Below are 13777 nucleotides of genomic sequence, written 5' to 3' on the forward strand. Positions count from 1 at the left end.
TTCGAAGTATATAATAACTTCACAATGGAGGAAATGTAGTGATCTATATTATTATAGTCTCTGCTCAACAATGGCAAGAGCAGAACTAGGGTTGTCAGATGTCCGGTTTAGGACAACTCCGGTCAGCACTGCTGACTGGGACATTAAAAGTTAGGTCTACGGCGCAGGAGGGCTAAAGTAGGCTCCCTAACTGCCCCAGCGCCACACAAACTCCTGGAAGCGACCAGCATGTCCAGCTCCTAACTGCAGGGGCGACCAGGGAGGCTCCACATGCTGCCTTTGCCCTGAGCGCCGGCTCTGCATCTCCCATTGGCTCCATCTAGGAGCTGGACATGGAGGCAGCTTCTGGGATCCACCTGAGGTAAGCACTGCCTGGCTGGAGCTTGCACCCCAAACCTCCTGCCCCAGGTCGGAATCCCCTCCTGTTCCCCAACTCCACCCAGAGCCACACCCCACATCCCCTCACATCCCAGCCCCCCACTCAAGCCCTGAGCCCCTTCCTGCACCCCAAGCCCCTCATCCCTGGTCTTACCCTAGAGCCCACGCCCTCAGCTGGAGCCCGCGCTCCCTCCTGCACCACAGCCCCCTGCCCCAGCATGAAGACCCCTCTTGCCCCCCAAACCTCTCGTACCTGGCCCCACCCCGGAGCCTGCACCTCCAGCCAAAGCTCTCACCCCTTCCCACACCACAACACTCTGCCCTTGCCCAGTGAGTGTGTAGGGGGGAGCGAGTGACAGAGGGAGGGGGGATGGAGTGAGTGGGGGTGGGGCCTCAGAGAATGGCGGGGCAGGAAGGGTCCATGGGGAAGGGGTGGGGCAGAGACAGACCAAGGGTGTTTGGGTTCGTGCCATTAGAAAGTTGGCAACCCTAAGTACAGCAAATAATAAAGTATAGCAAAGGTGGTGATCATGCATACCTTACTCTCATGAGTACCTATGTGAAGTTAGAGGTACCACTTATGAGTTAGGCCTGCAGGATCAGCTTCTATGCTCTGTTTTCTCCTTTGCTGTGCATTGCTGTACATGAAGTAAAGACTGCATAACTACAGTTCTTTTTTAAAAAAATGAGTTTCTTCCATCAAATAGCATATCTAAATAAAGACTGGTGCTCTTTCACCAGTTTTGTATTACACTGTGTAATCTTCTCTTTCCAGGTGACATTTTATTTTCATGAGTTATGAGATAGGAATCTTCAAGTGTTACCCAAAACACCTTCATCTGAAAGTGATTTCCAGCAAAGGATAATAACTATTATTCTATAAACATGCAAAAACAAAGTTTAAATTTAAATCCTCACACAACATGATGGAAAAGCTGTCTTTGTAAAGTCTTTATAGACAGATAGATAGATATAGATGATGAAGCTGTCATTATCCGCAATAAAGGAAAATTCTGGATCAATTTTATTTATGTAATTGGTTTAGCTAGCAAACTGTTTCAAATGAGCTGTGTTCCTCTGTGTACATATAGTGAGCAGAGAAGACCAGCGAGTCTTAGAACTAGAGCCAGAAAACCTGCCTTCTTCAATTCAGACAGAGAAACTTTTTAGTATTGTAAAGCAGTACAATTCTAACAATTAAAAATGCATGATTGAGAGATTCTGAATATATTTAATTTAGGGTACATCTACACTACGGGATTATTCCGATTTTACATAAACCGGTTTTATAAAACAGATTGTATAAAGTCAAGTGCATGCAGCCACACTAAGCACATTAATTCGGCGGTGTGTGTCCATGGTCCGAGGCTAGTGTCGATTTCTGGAGCCTTGCACTGTGGGTAGCTCTATTCCATAGCTATCCCATAGTTCCCGCAGTCTCCCCCGCCCCTTGGAATTCTGGGTTGAGAGCCCGGTGGCTGATGGGGCAAAAATCATTGTCGCGGGTGGTCCTGGGTAAATGTTGTCAGTCATTCCTTCCTCCGGGAAAGCAATGACAGACAATTATTTCGTGCCTTTTCCCTGGCAGAAGCCATAGCACAGCAAACATGGAGCCCGTTCAGCATTTTTTTTTTTTTTACAGTCACCATATGTGTACTGGATGCCGCAGACAGAGGCGATACTCCAGCGCTACACAGCAGCATTCATTTGCTTTTGCATGATAGCAGAGATGGTTACCAGTCGTTCTGTACTGTCTGCTGCCAGTGTAATTTGGCAATGAGATGACAGTTATCTGTCCTTCTGTGCTGTCTGCTGCTATGATGGGTGCCCCTGGCTGAGATCAACCGGGGGCGCAAAAGCAAAACTGGGAATGACTCCCCGAGTCAATCCCTCCTTTATGGTTTCTAAAAATAGAGTCAGTCCTGCCTAGAATATGGGGCAAATGTACTAGAGAAGCCGTGTATCAGAGAGTACAGCTGTTCTGTGTCAGATCCTGCAGAAATGATGAGCTACATGCCATTCATGGGGGGTGCCCCTGCAACAACCCCACCCATTGCTTCCCTTCTCCCCCAACCTTCCTGGGCTACTGTGGCAGTGTCCCCCCAATTTGTGTCATGAAGTAATAAAGAATGCAGGAATAAGAAACGCTGAGTTTTTGGTGACATAAAATGAGGGGGAGGCAGCCTTCCGGTGCTATGATAGTCCAGGCAGGACATTAAGCAGTGTGGGGGAGAGGAGCCCAGCATCCCACTGCTATGATAGCCCAGGCAGTACAGAATCTTTTCTTTTCACATGAAAGGGAGGGGGCTGATTGAAGCTCAGCCCCTAGTTGCTATGATGAAGATGGTTACCAGCCATTCTGTACCATCTACTGGGGATGACCGGGAGTCATTCCTATTTTCACCCAGGCACCCCCAGCCAGCCTCACCTGAAGCCAGCCAGGAGCACTCATGGGTTGATAAGGACGGTTACCAATCCTACTGCACCGTCTGCCACCGGGGAGGGGAGAGGAGCGGATACTTCTCTTCACTGCTGCAGCATCATGTCTACCAGCAGCATTCAGTAGACATAGGGTGACATTAAAAGAAGTCAATAAATGATTTCTTTCCCTTTTCTTTCACATGGGGAGGGGGGGAGTAAATTGAGGAGCTATTCCCTGAACCACGCCGCACAATGTGTTTGACCTACAGGCATTGGGAGCTCAGCCAAGAATGCAAATACTTTTCGGAGACTGCTGGGGACTGTGGGATAGCTGGAGTCCTCAGTACCCCCTCCCTCCCTCCCTCCATGAGAGTCCATTTGAGTCTCTGGCTTCCCGTTACGCTTGTCAGGCAGCACTGTGTAGCCTGTCGATTTTTTTTTTCCAGAACGCTTTGGCATTTCGTCTTCTGTAACGGAGCTTTGATAGAACAGATTTGTCTCCCCATACAGCGATCAGATTCAGTATCTCCCATACGGTCCATGCTGGAGCTCTTTTTGGATTTGGGACTACACTGCCACCCGTACTGATCAGAGCTCCACGCTGGGCAAACAGGAAATGAAAATCAAAATTTCGCGGGGCTTTTCCTGTTTACCTGGCCACTGTATCCGAGCTGAGATTGCTGTCCAGAGCGGTCACAGTAGTGCACTGTCGGATACTGCCCGGAGGCCAATACCGTTGATTTGCGGCCACACTAACCCTAATCCGATATGGTAATACCGATTTTAGCACTACTCCTCTCGTCGGGGAGGAGTACAGAAATCGATTTAAAGAGCCCTTTATATCGATATAAAGGGCCTCGTAGTGTGGACGGGTACAGCGTTAAATCAGTTTAATGCTGCTAAAATCGGTTTAAACGCGTAGTGTAGACCAGGCCTTAGATTTATCACGACCAGTGCCGGCTCCAGCTTTTTTGTTGCCTCAAGAGGCGAAGCGGGGAGGGGGAAAAAAAAACCCACAACACCCCCCACCCCTCCCCAACAAGCCGATCGGTGGCACTTCGGCGGCAGCTCAATAGCACCGCTTCATTCTTCTGCGGCAATTAGGCATTGAGTCCTTCGTTCCCTCTCTTCCTCTTCGGTGGCAGCCCAAAGAGGAGAAGAGGGACCGAGGGACCTGCCGCCTCATTGCCGCTGAAGACCCGGACGTGCCGCCCCCCTTTCCATTGGCCGCCCCAAGCACCTGCTTCCTTCGCTGGTGCCTGAAGTGAGCCCTGATCATGACTACAGGAAAAGGCAAAGCTACTTCATGTTAACAGGGGTGCGTGTATATGTATGTTTGCTATGGTGAAGAGAACATTTCAGAGAAATTCATAAGACAGACCTGCTTAGAAAGAAATATTTCTATTTCCATCAATTTGTTATAAATGGACATGAACAGGGTACAATTATAAACAGGGTGGAGAAAACCCAAAATTTGCAGAATCCTGTCCCTTTAAGCTCTATTTTTATTATTATTAAGCAGTTGATGAAAATTCCTGTAAATTTACAAATACAGTCTTCAATTCTCATCTATTCATGGTTGGCTTCAAAAAGTGTATATCCAGAAACCACTTTCAGAAAACACACTTGAAAACCAAAGGAAAAAAAAATCAAAATAACAGTTTACTCCTAAACAACAGGAACAAGCTCTGAATTATAAGCATAAAACTAGCAGGGAATCTTGTCTGCAGAAACAGAAAAGATGTGGCTTAGGAACAGAGGACAACAGATGAGTTTGCCTATGTCCCAAAATTTCCGTAATACGGACAACATTTTACATACATTCAGATCTGTATTTTGTATGGACTATCAAAAAGAGAGTCGAAGTACTTTTCATTTTCACGGTTTTAATATATACTTTTAAAATATCCTGTCAGCATCCAGTTTGTGTCCCAGTTTTTGGCTGGATGTTAAGGTTTGGAACTAGAGAATGGAATAGGTATTTCCCAGGAACTGTGAAAAACATAATTGACTTGACAGATTATTTTTTGGGGTGCTGTTCAACTCACCTTCACCATCCTCTCAGTTATACTTTTCAAATTTTGGAGACTCTTGGATAATAATGTAATTATTTCTGATTCTCATTTGAGGGAAAGAAATGTTCACCTGGTATTTTTACCTCCCCTCTTGCTCCCTTTTTTCCTCAGAGGTGATCTCCTTTCCTGGTTGTAGGAGTATAGAATAGGGGGTCAGATCTGATGAGGGGGATAAGGACAATTAGCAACACCTATTGGCATATGCCACTTGCTTCCACTGCCAAGAGGGAACTTGAACAAAAGCCAACTTGAAGAGGTCTGGAACCAGTAGGGGCTACTCCTGCAGCTCATTCTTTCCCATTCCATACTTAGTGAAGACGCTACCTTCACTGATGGGAGAGCTCTCCTCTTGGCACACCAAGGAGCGGTAGCTATGTCGATGGGAGAAGCCTTTGCATCAATATATCGCTCTCTACACTGGAGGTTAGGTTGGTTTAACTACGTTGCTCAGGGATGTGGCTTTTCCAATGTAGTGATACCGACATAAGCTGATAGTGTAGACCACGTCTCAGATTCTTTTATATCTACAGCAAAATCTATGAACCTGAGAAGATGCTTGTGAAATATACTGAAGATTCCACATCCCTATCCCAGATAGCTTTAAAACGAAACAAAAAACAAAAAAGAATAACTCACCCAAATTGAGAGAGGAATAGCAAAGCCTAATAAAATAAGGAACAAACTCACTCTGTTTCCTTCTCAGAAGTTCCTCAGCTACATTTCTAAAATATATAGCTGTAGAAGGAAAAAGCTGACACATATTCTATTCATATAGTATTTCTCAGGGGAATCAGTGGCCATTACTTTTGGGCTATGTCAGGCATCATATTTTGGCAAAGGAGACCAACCCATTTATAACTGGTGGATATGGCAATAATAGAGAAAAAAAATGAGTAAAACAACACAATAAAAATATTTTCCATTCAGAAAGCTGGCAAAACCACTAATCAACTACTATCATGGTTTGAGCCATGTCTTACGACTGCCCTTAGGGGACATGACAGGGCTAGCAAGATAACACTCTGTCACTATTAGATCAATATGCATGATGCAGCGAACATTATTCCGCATCCCCTCCACAGTGCCTGCTTTAAAAAACTCTTTTCTAAGGTACAAATTATCTCCCTTTACGGTGTGCTTTATTCAGATAAAAGGTTTAAAAGCATGGTAGTTACTGTCTTGCAATAATTTCTCATCTGCAGGCATTAATATAGCATTTGAGGTCCCACTAAATTCAGATGAAGGGGGTGCTGAATTTTCCTTTGCACATTTGAAAATATTCCCCTTTACCATCAAAGGTGGCATACTCGGCATACTCAAAATATGATTATAGCTGGAATATAACTCCTTTTCTCTCCCTCACTTTCTTTTAAGAAAAACAATGTAGCTCTTAGTGAAGCTCTCCCATATTGAAGTTATGCACTTGTGCTGTGAGCACACATCATCAAAATGGTACAACTTAGTTGCTGTTTGAGACCTACACTCAACATAGTTGGGGGTCTGTATAGTAAGGGAGGGGTGTTTTTCCTCACCAGTGCTGGAATGCTATTCTTCAGGCACACAGAGAAGACATAGCACCATATTTCTTATTTGTTCTTATTTCAAAAACTCTTTACTTATATCACAGCATCACCCAGATCGCCAAACAGGGTCAAGGCCCCATTGTTCTAGGCTAAATAATCAATTTACCTTTACTGTTGTGTATGAGGACTCAACATCTGGGCGATGTTCTTGTATTAAGATTCTCTATCTGAGGGTTTGTTTAGTTCATTGTCCATGTTACCTTACAGCTAATTTTCTATCCTTAAACAGCCAGTTATGTCACTGCACAACACGCCTAACAGCAAAAAATGCTGTGATTAGCTTGCTGACTCTAGTGAGCAAACAATGATCAGTCTCTATTACTGTACATACTGTCATAAACAGATAGCTAAGGATTAACATCTCTTTCACCTGGAAAGAAGTAATCTGAACACCTGACCAGAGGACCAATCAGAAAACAGGATTTTTTCAACTCTGGGTGGAGAGGGTTTGTGTCTGAGTCTTTGTTCGTCTGCCTGCTTTTCTCTCAGCTATGAGGAGTGATTTCTATTTCCTGCTCTCTAATCTTCTGTTTCCAAGTTGTGAGTACAGAGATCATGTATTTACATGTCTATAGTTGCTGGAGTGCTTTGATTTGTATTCTTTTTGAATAAGGCTGTTTATTCAATATTTCTTTTAAGCAATTGACCCTGTATTTGTCACCTTAATACAGAGAGACCATTTGTATGTATTTTCTTTCTTTTTATATAAAGCTTTCTTTTAAGACCTGTTGGAGTTTTTCGTTAGTGGGGAACTTCAGGGAATTGGGTCTGCAGCTCACCAGGGAATTGGTGGGAGGAAGAAGTCAGGGGGAAGTCTGATTTTGCATTCCCTCTGGGTGAAGAGGAAAGTGCTTTTGTTTCCAGGATTGGAATTACAGAGGGTGGACTCCCTCTGCTTAGATTCACGGAGATTGCTTCTGTGTATCTCTCCAGGAGCACCTGGGGGGGGGGGGGAAGGGAAAAGATTTATTTCCCTTTGTTGTGAGACTCAAGGGATTTGGGTCTTGGGGTCCCCAGGGAAGGTTTTTCAGGGGGACCAGAGTGCCCCAAAACACTCTAATTTTTTGGGTGGTGGCAGCAAGTACCAGGTCCAAGTTGGTAACTAAGCTTGGAGGTTTTCATGCTAACCCCCATATTTTGGACGCTAAGGTCCAAATCTGGGACTAAGGTTTGACATGAGTGGCAGCGGTTACGGGATAGACAGAATCCAGAAGCCAGTAGGAATATTTTATTTTTATTTTCTCTGCTAGGGGCTTTTTAGCAGAGAGAAACAGTTTGGTTTTAAAAGGGAACCAGAGAGAATTTTTTTTTCTGCTCTCTCTGGCAAGTTTCTGGCTTGCATATTAAGCAAGGAACCATTAAGCTGTGACAAAAGAGTCTTTTGTGACACAATAGCACTCCCATTAGGAGGCAAATACCAGCACTATATACATGCAAATAAAGGGGTTTTTCTAGTTTATGCTAGAGGAAGAAAAGGAAATAAGCACTGTTGCTAGGCAGACCCCAGGAGGTAACAGAGCCTGCAGTTCAAAAGATAAACACCGGAGGGCACCCCAACACAAGATAACAGGAACCATGCCTTCCAATACCAAAAGGGAGGCCGAAGAACAAATCAAAGAAGCTGAACACAGGCAACAACTGGAAAAAAGACAAAAAGAGGTGGAGCTGAAAGAAAAGGAAGAAAGCATCAAAATGGCAGCCTACCAAAGAGAACAGGCAGCCAAAGAGGCAGCACACAAAAAAAAAACAAGAAGAAGAAGAGGTGGCCCACCGAAGAAAACAAGAAGAAGAAGAGGCAGCCCACAAAAGACAGATAGAACTCCAGAGGGAAGCCCACCAACAGGCCATGGAATTGGAAAAGGCTAAGCAAAACACAGCCAACCCTAACAACCCTGCGCCAATGATTGTTCCACAGCACAGGAAATTTCCCACCTACAAGGCAGGTGATGACACCGAGGCCTTCTTGGAAAATTTTGAAAGAGCCTATCTTGGGTACAGCATCCCTGAAGACCAGTACATGGTAGAATTGAGGCCACAGCTCAGTGGACCTTTAGCAGAGGTGGCAGCTGAAATGCCTAAGGAGAACATGAACGACTATAAACTTTTTCAAACCAAGGCCAGATACAGAATGGGGATAACCCCGGATCATGCTCGTCGGCGTTTCAGAACCCAAAAGTGGAAACCAGATGTGTCATTTCCCAAACACGCCTACTACGTTGGGAAAAATTATGAGGCCTGGATATCAGGACACAATGTTAAAACCTTGGAAGAACTGCACCTCCTCATACAAATGGAGCAGTTCTTGGATGGTGTTCCTGAGGACATAACATGGTACATACAAGATGGAAAACCCAAAAATCTCGCTGAGGCGGGGGAGATTGGAGCCAGATGGATGGAAGTGGCAGAAAGCAAGAAAGCTACAGTCAATGGGAACGAATACCCCAGGGGGCACACCGACCATAAACCCTATAACCGAGGACAGCCAAAGACCCCACATACAACCCAAGTCAAGCCACAGACGCCCTATTCGTCCACCTCTCCAGTCTCCAGTAACTCACCCCGGCCCAGTGACCCATCAGATGGAAAATGCTTTAAGTGTAATGAACTGGGACATATCAAGGCCAACTGTCCAAAGAACACCATGCGAGTGCAATTCATTACACCACCATCACACCAAAGGTCCCCAGGCCCGGATGCCTCTCAAATACCCTTGGAGCGAAGGGAAAATTTGAGAGTGGGCGGAAAGAAGGTTACTGCGTGGAGAGACACGGGGGCACAAGTGTCAGCTATCCACCAATCCTTCGTAGACCCCAAATTCATCAACCCAAAGGCCAAAGTTACAATTTACCCCTTCATGTCACAAGCTGTAGACTTGCCTACAGCTGAACTGCCGGTCCAGTACAAAGGCTGGTCAGGAATGTGGACTTTTGCAGTCTATGACAATTATCCTATCCCCATGCTACTGGGGGAAGACTTGGCCAACCAGGTGAAGCGGGCCAAGAGAGTGGGAATGGTTACACGTAGCCAAACCAGGCAAGCTTCCAGACCCATTCCTGTTCCTGAGCCGTCCACAGAGGCCCCGTCTGTGTTACCAGAGACCCAGACAGAGGTAGTGGACCCAGAGACCATGCCAACCACTGAAACAGCCACAGCACCTCCAGTCCCAGGCCCAGAACTGGAACAGCAACCAGCACCAGCAAGTGCAACCACATCTTCAAACTCAACACCAGAGGGCGCCAGCGAGCCAGAACTGGCAGAAGCAACAGACAGCCATACCCAAAAGGCTCAGCCCGAGCCTGAAGTACCCTCAGGTGGTGGGTGGTGGCAGCAAGTACCAGGTCCAAGCTGGTAACTAAGCCTGGAGGTTTTCATGCTAACCCCCATATTTTGGACGCTAAGGTCCAAATCTGGGACTAAGGTTTGACACATGCATGTTCATAAATTCTAACAGAGATGCTGGAAGTGAGCTGAAGGTGCAATGTTTTGTTAGACATGTGCCTCAGCACCTTTCCCTGATAGTTCTGGGCTCCCCCATTGTCTTGATCAAAGCTTCCAGTGACTTCCAGTTTTTCATATATGATAAGATATGATATATTATATTTGTGGTTTTCAATAATAGAATGTAGAAAGAGAACTTTCCAAGTGTAGCTTACAACTTTGGTCTATTAAAAAATGTTCACCGCACCGCAAAAAATAAAATCTCCAAACAGAAACCCTTAATTAGGAGCAATCAACTATATGTTTTTATCTTTGTGTGTGTGTGTGTGTGTGTGTGTGTGTGTGTGTGTGTGTGTGTGTGTGTGTGTGTGTGTGTGTGTGTGTGTGTGTGTGTGTGTGTGTGTGTGTGTGTGTGTGCGCGCGCGCGCACCAGCTTTGACACTGTGGCAATGACCATTAAAAATAGTAACAATTCTACTAGATTAAAACTCATTTTAACATCCTGTAGGACATCAATGATGTTTCTGTAAAATGTTTTCCAAACAAACCCACCTTAATTGCCAATCAATGGGTATGTTGTAAAAAGTAGAACTGAGTTCAGGGACAAAAAAGATTGTCACCATATCATCAAAGTATTGTGTCAGCAACAGAAGAAACACTACCTTAAGATTCAGAGTGTTTCTATATTAGTAGTTACTAACTCGTTAGGAGATCCTAATCTGTTGAAACCTGTCAGGGGATCTAAGGAGGATCTATAAATCTGTAGAACATTCTGGAAAAACCTGCCAGGATTCCCCTTCCCTCAAATCTAGCAAGTGCTCAAAAATATTCAATTAATAGTCAAATACTTCAAATACGTGTCTGTGACCCTGAATGTCAAATAGCAAAGGGCTCACTATTCTTTAAACACAGTTGTTACCGGATACAAACTCACATCTAACACATTGATGTCATAATATTTATCCAAAAAAAGTATCATGTAAGGAATTAAATGAAAACTGGTGACTCTCTGGTCATTAAAAATACTGCCTTATGCATGGACAGTTAGTGTGTCAAGAGTTATGTATATGTGTTGGAAATATCTGCATAAAATATGTGAAGTCCAAGCAACCTAAGTAGAATGGATAAAAAGGTTTCTCCTAGACAAAAGGTATGTGGATTTGCCAGTCTGCCTGCTTTAAGCTTTATAAGCCAAAACCAATAAAAAAAATATATTTCTGTTTAAGATAAACAAAGTGAACCAACTAATAGAAAGAGCTAATTAACAAGAGGATGGAAAAAGGGATCTGGAACCTGCATCCAAGGAATAAATATCAGGGGAGACGATCTTTGTCTGGAGTTACTTTGAAAAAAAGTATATTTCAAAGGTTTTTGGAACTATAAGAAGAAGCGAGAAAAGATATTGCGGGGACCCATCACCTAAGAGATAAAAGAACCAGTGCTCTTTGAATCCTTGAAAGGTGGATCCTCCCCCAGCCATGTGGATTGAGGATGTTGAGAAATAAAAGACGGTTACTCACCTTTGTAACTGTTGTTCTTCGAGATGTGTTGCTCACATCCATTCCAGTTAGGTGTGCGCGCCGCGCGTGCACGTTCGTCGGAAACTTTTTACCCTAGCAACTCCAGTGGGCCGGCAGGTCGCCCCCTGGAGTGGCGCCGCCATGGCGCCCAATATATATCCCTGCCGGCCCGCCCGCTCCTCAGTTCCTTCTTGCCGGCTACTCCGACAGTGGGGAAGGAGGGCGGGTGTGGAATGGATGTGAGCAACACATCTCGAAGAACAACAGTTACAAAGGTGAGTAACCGTCTTTTCTTCTTCGAGTGATTGCTCACATCCATTCCAGTTAGGTGACTCCCAAGCCATACCTAGGCGGTGGGGTCGGAGTGAGAAGTCGCGGCATGGAGCACTGCAGTTCCGAAGGCCGCATCCTCTCTCGACTGCTGTACCAGAGCGTAGTGGGAAGCAAAGGTGTGGACCGATGACCAGGTCGCTGCCCGACAGATTTCCTGGATGGGCACACGGGCCAGGAAAGCCAGCGACGACGCCTGCGCCCTGGTAGAATGCGCAGTCACACGGCCCGTAGGGACATGGGCCAAGTCATAACAGGTCCTGATACAGGACGTAACCCACGAGGATAACCTCTGGGAGGAGATAGGAAGCCCTTTCATACGGTCCGCTACCGCCACGAAAAGCTGGGGGGATTTGCGGAAGGGTTTGGTCCTCTCTATGTAGAACGCGAGAGCTCTACGGACATCCAGCGAGTGGAGCTGCTGCTCCCTGCCTGAGGAGTGAGGTTTTGGGAAAAAAACCGGGAGGAAAATCTCTTGGTTGACGTGGAAGGCTGAGACCACCTTGGGTAGAAAGGCAGGGTGTGGTCTAAGCTGCACCTTGTCTTTGTGGAAGACCGTGTATGGGGGGTCCACCACAAGGGCTCGGAGTTCCGACACCCGTCTAGCTGAGGTGATAGCTACTAGAAAGGCAGCCTTCCAAGAGAGGTAAAGCAGGGAGCAAGTAGCTAATGGCTCAAAGGGGGGCCCCATGAGCCGGGACAACACCAGGTTAAGATCCCAGGTTGGAGCAGGGGGACGGACGTTAGGGAATAACCGTTCCAGCCCCTTAAGGAATCTCGACACCGTCGGGTGAGAAAAAACGGAGCGACCGTCCGCACCCGGGTGAAAGGTGGAGATAGCTGCCAGATGGACTCGCAACGACGATAAGGCCAGACCATGTTCTTTGAGGGACCAAACATAATCTAAGATTTCGGATACCGAAACTTCCATAGGGCGGAGATTTCTCTCTACGCACCAACAGGAGAAGCGTTTCCATTTTGCCGAATATGTGGCTCTTGTGGATGGTTTCCTGCTGCTCAAGAGCACCTCTCTCACAGGCGTGGAGCAGCGCAGCTCGGAACCAGTTAGCCACGCAGGAGCCACGCCGCTAGGTGCAGCGACTGCAGGTCTGGGTGACAGAGGGACCCGTGGTCCTGGGTAATCAGGTCCGGATGAAGGGGCAGGGGAACTGGGTCGGCTACGGCCAAGTCTAGCAGCATGGTGTACCAGTGCTGTCTGGGCCATGCCGGGGCCACCATGATAACACGAGCCCTGTCTCTGCGCACCTTCAGGAGGACCTTGTGAACCAGAGGGAACGGAGGAAACGCATAGTACAGGTGGGTCGACCACTGGATGAGGAAGGCATCCGCTATCGACCCCGGCTCCCTGCCCTGAAAGGAGCAGAACGCTTGGCACTTCCTGTTCCCCTTGGACGCAAAGAGGTCCACCCGGGGATAACCCCACCTCTGGAAAATGGAGAGAGCGACGTCCGGTCGAAGGGACCACTCGTGTGACAGGAAGGATCTGCTCAATCGATCCGCCAGCGTGTTCCGTACTCCGGGAAGGAAGGAAGCCTTGAGGTGAATGGAGTGGGCTACGCAAAAGTCCCAGAGTCGTATCGCCTCGAGGCACAGGGAGGAGGACCTGGTGCCGCCCTGCTTGTTGATATAATACATGGTCGTCGTGTTGTCCGTGAACACGGCTACACAACGACCCTGAAGCTGATGACAAAACGTTTGGCAAGCAAGGCGGACCGCTCTCAACTCCCTCATGTTGATATGTAGCCCCACCTCCTCCTGGGACCATAGGCCCTGCGTCCGCAGGGTCCCTAGGTGGGCCCCCCAGCCTAGATCTGAGGCATCCGTTGTCAGGGATACCGAGGGCTGAGACGGGTGAAAGGGAAGACCCGCACACAATACGGACTGGTCCACCCACCAGCCGAGGGAATCTAAGACCTTCTGGGGGACTGTGATTAACATGTCTAGCGGTTGCCTTGGTCTGTAATGACTGATAAGCCACAGCTGGAGAGGCCTCATGCGGAGCCGAGCGTAG

The 13777-nt window shown here is 46.7% G+C and overlaps 1 protein-coding gene across 2 annotated transcripts in view; it reads right to left on the bottom strand.

Annotated features, from left to right (window-relative positions):
* Window positions 1–13777, bottom strand: part of PPP3CA (protein phosphatase 3 catalytic subunit alpha) — a 334558-nt gene that overhangs the window by 105117 nt on the left and 215664 nt on the right. The gene's annotated exons all lie outside the window — the stretch shown is intronic.

The sequence above is a fragment of the Gopherus evgoodei genome, chromosome 5 (assembly GCF_007399415.2).
Source record: "Gopherus evgoodei ecotype Sinaloan lineage chromosome 5, rGopEvg1_v1.p, whole genome shotgun sequence".
Taxonomy (NCBI): domain Eukaryota; kingdom Metazoa; phylum Chordata; order Testudines; family Testudinidae; genus Gopherus; species Gopherus evgoodei.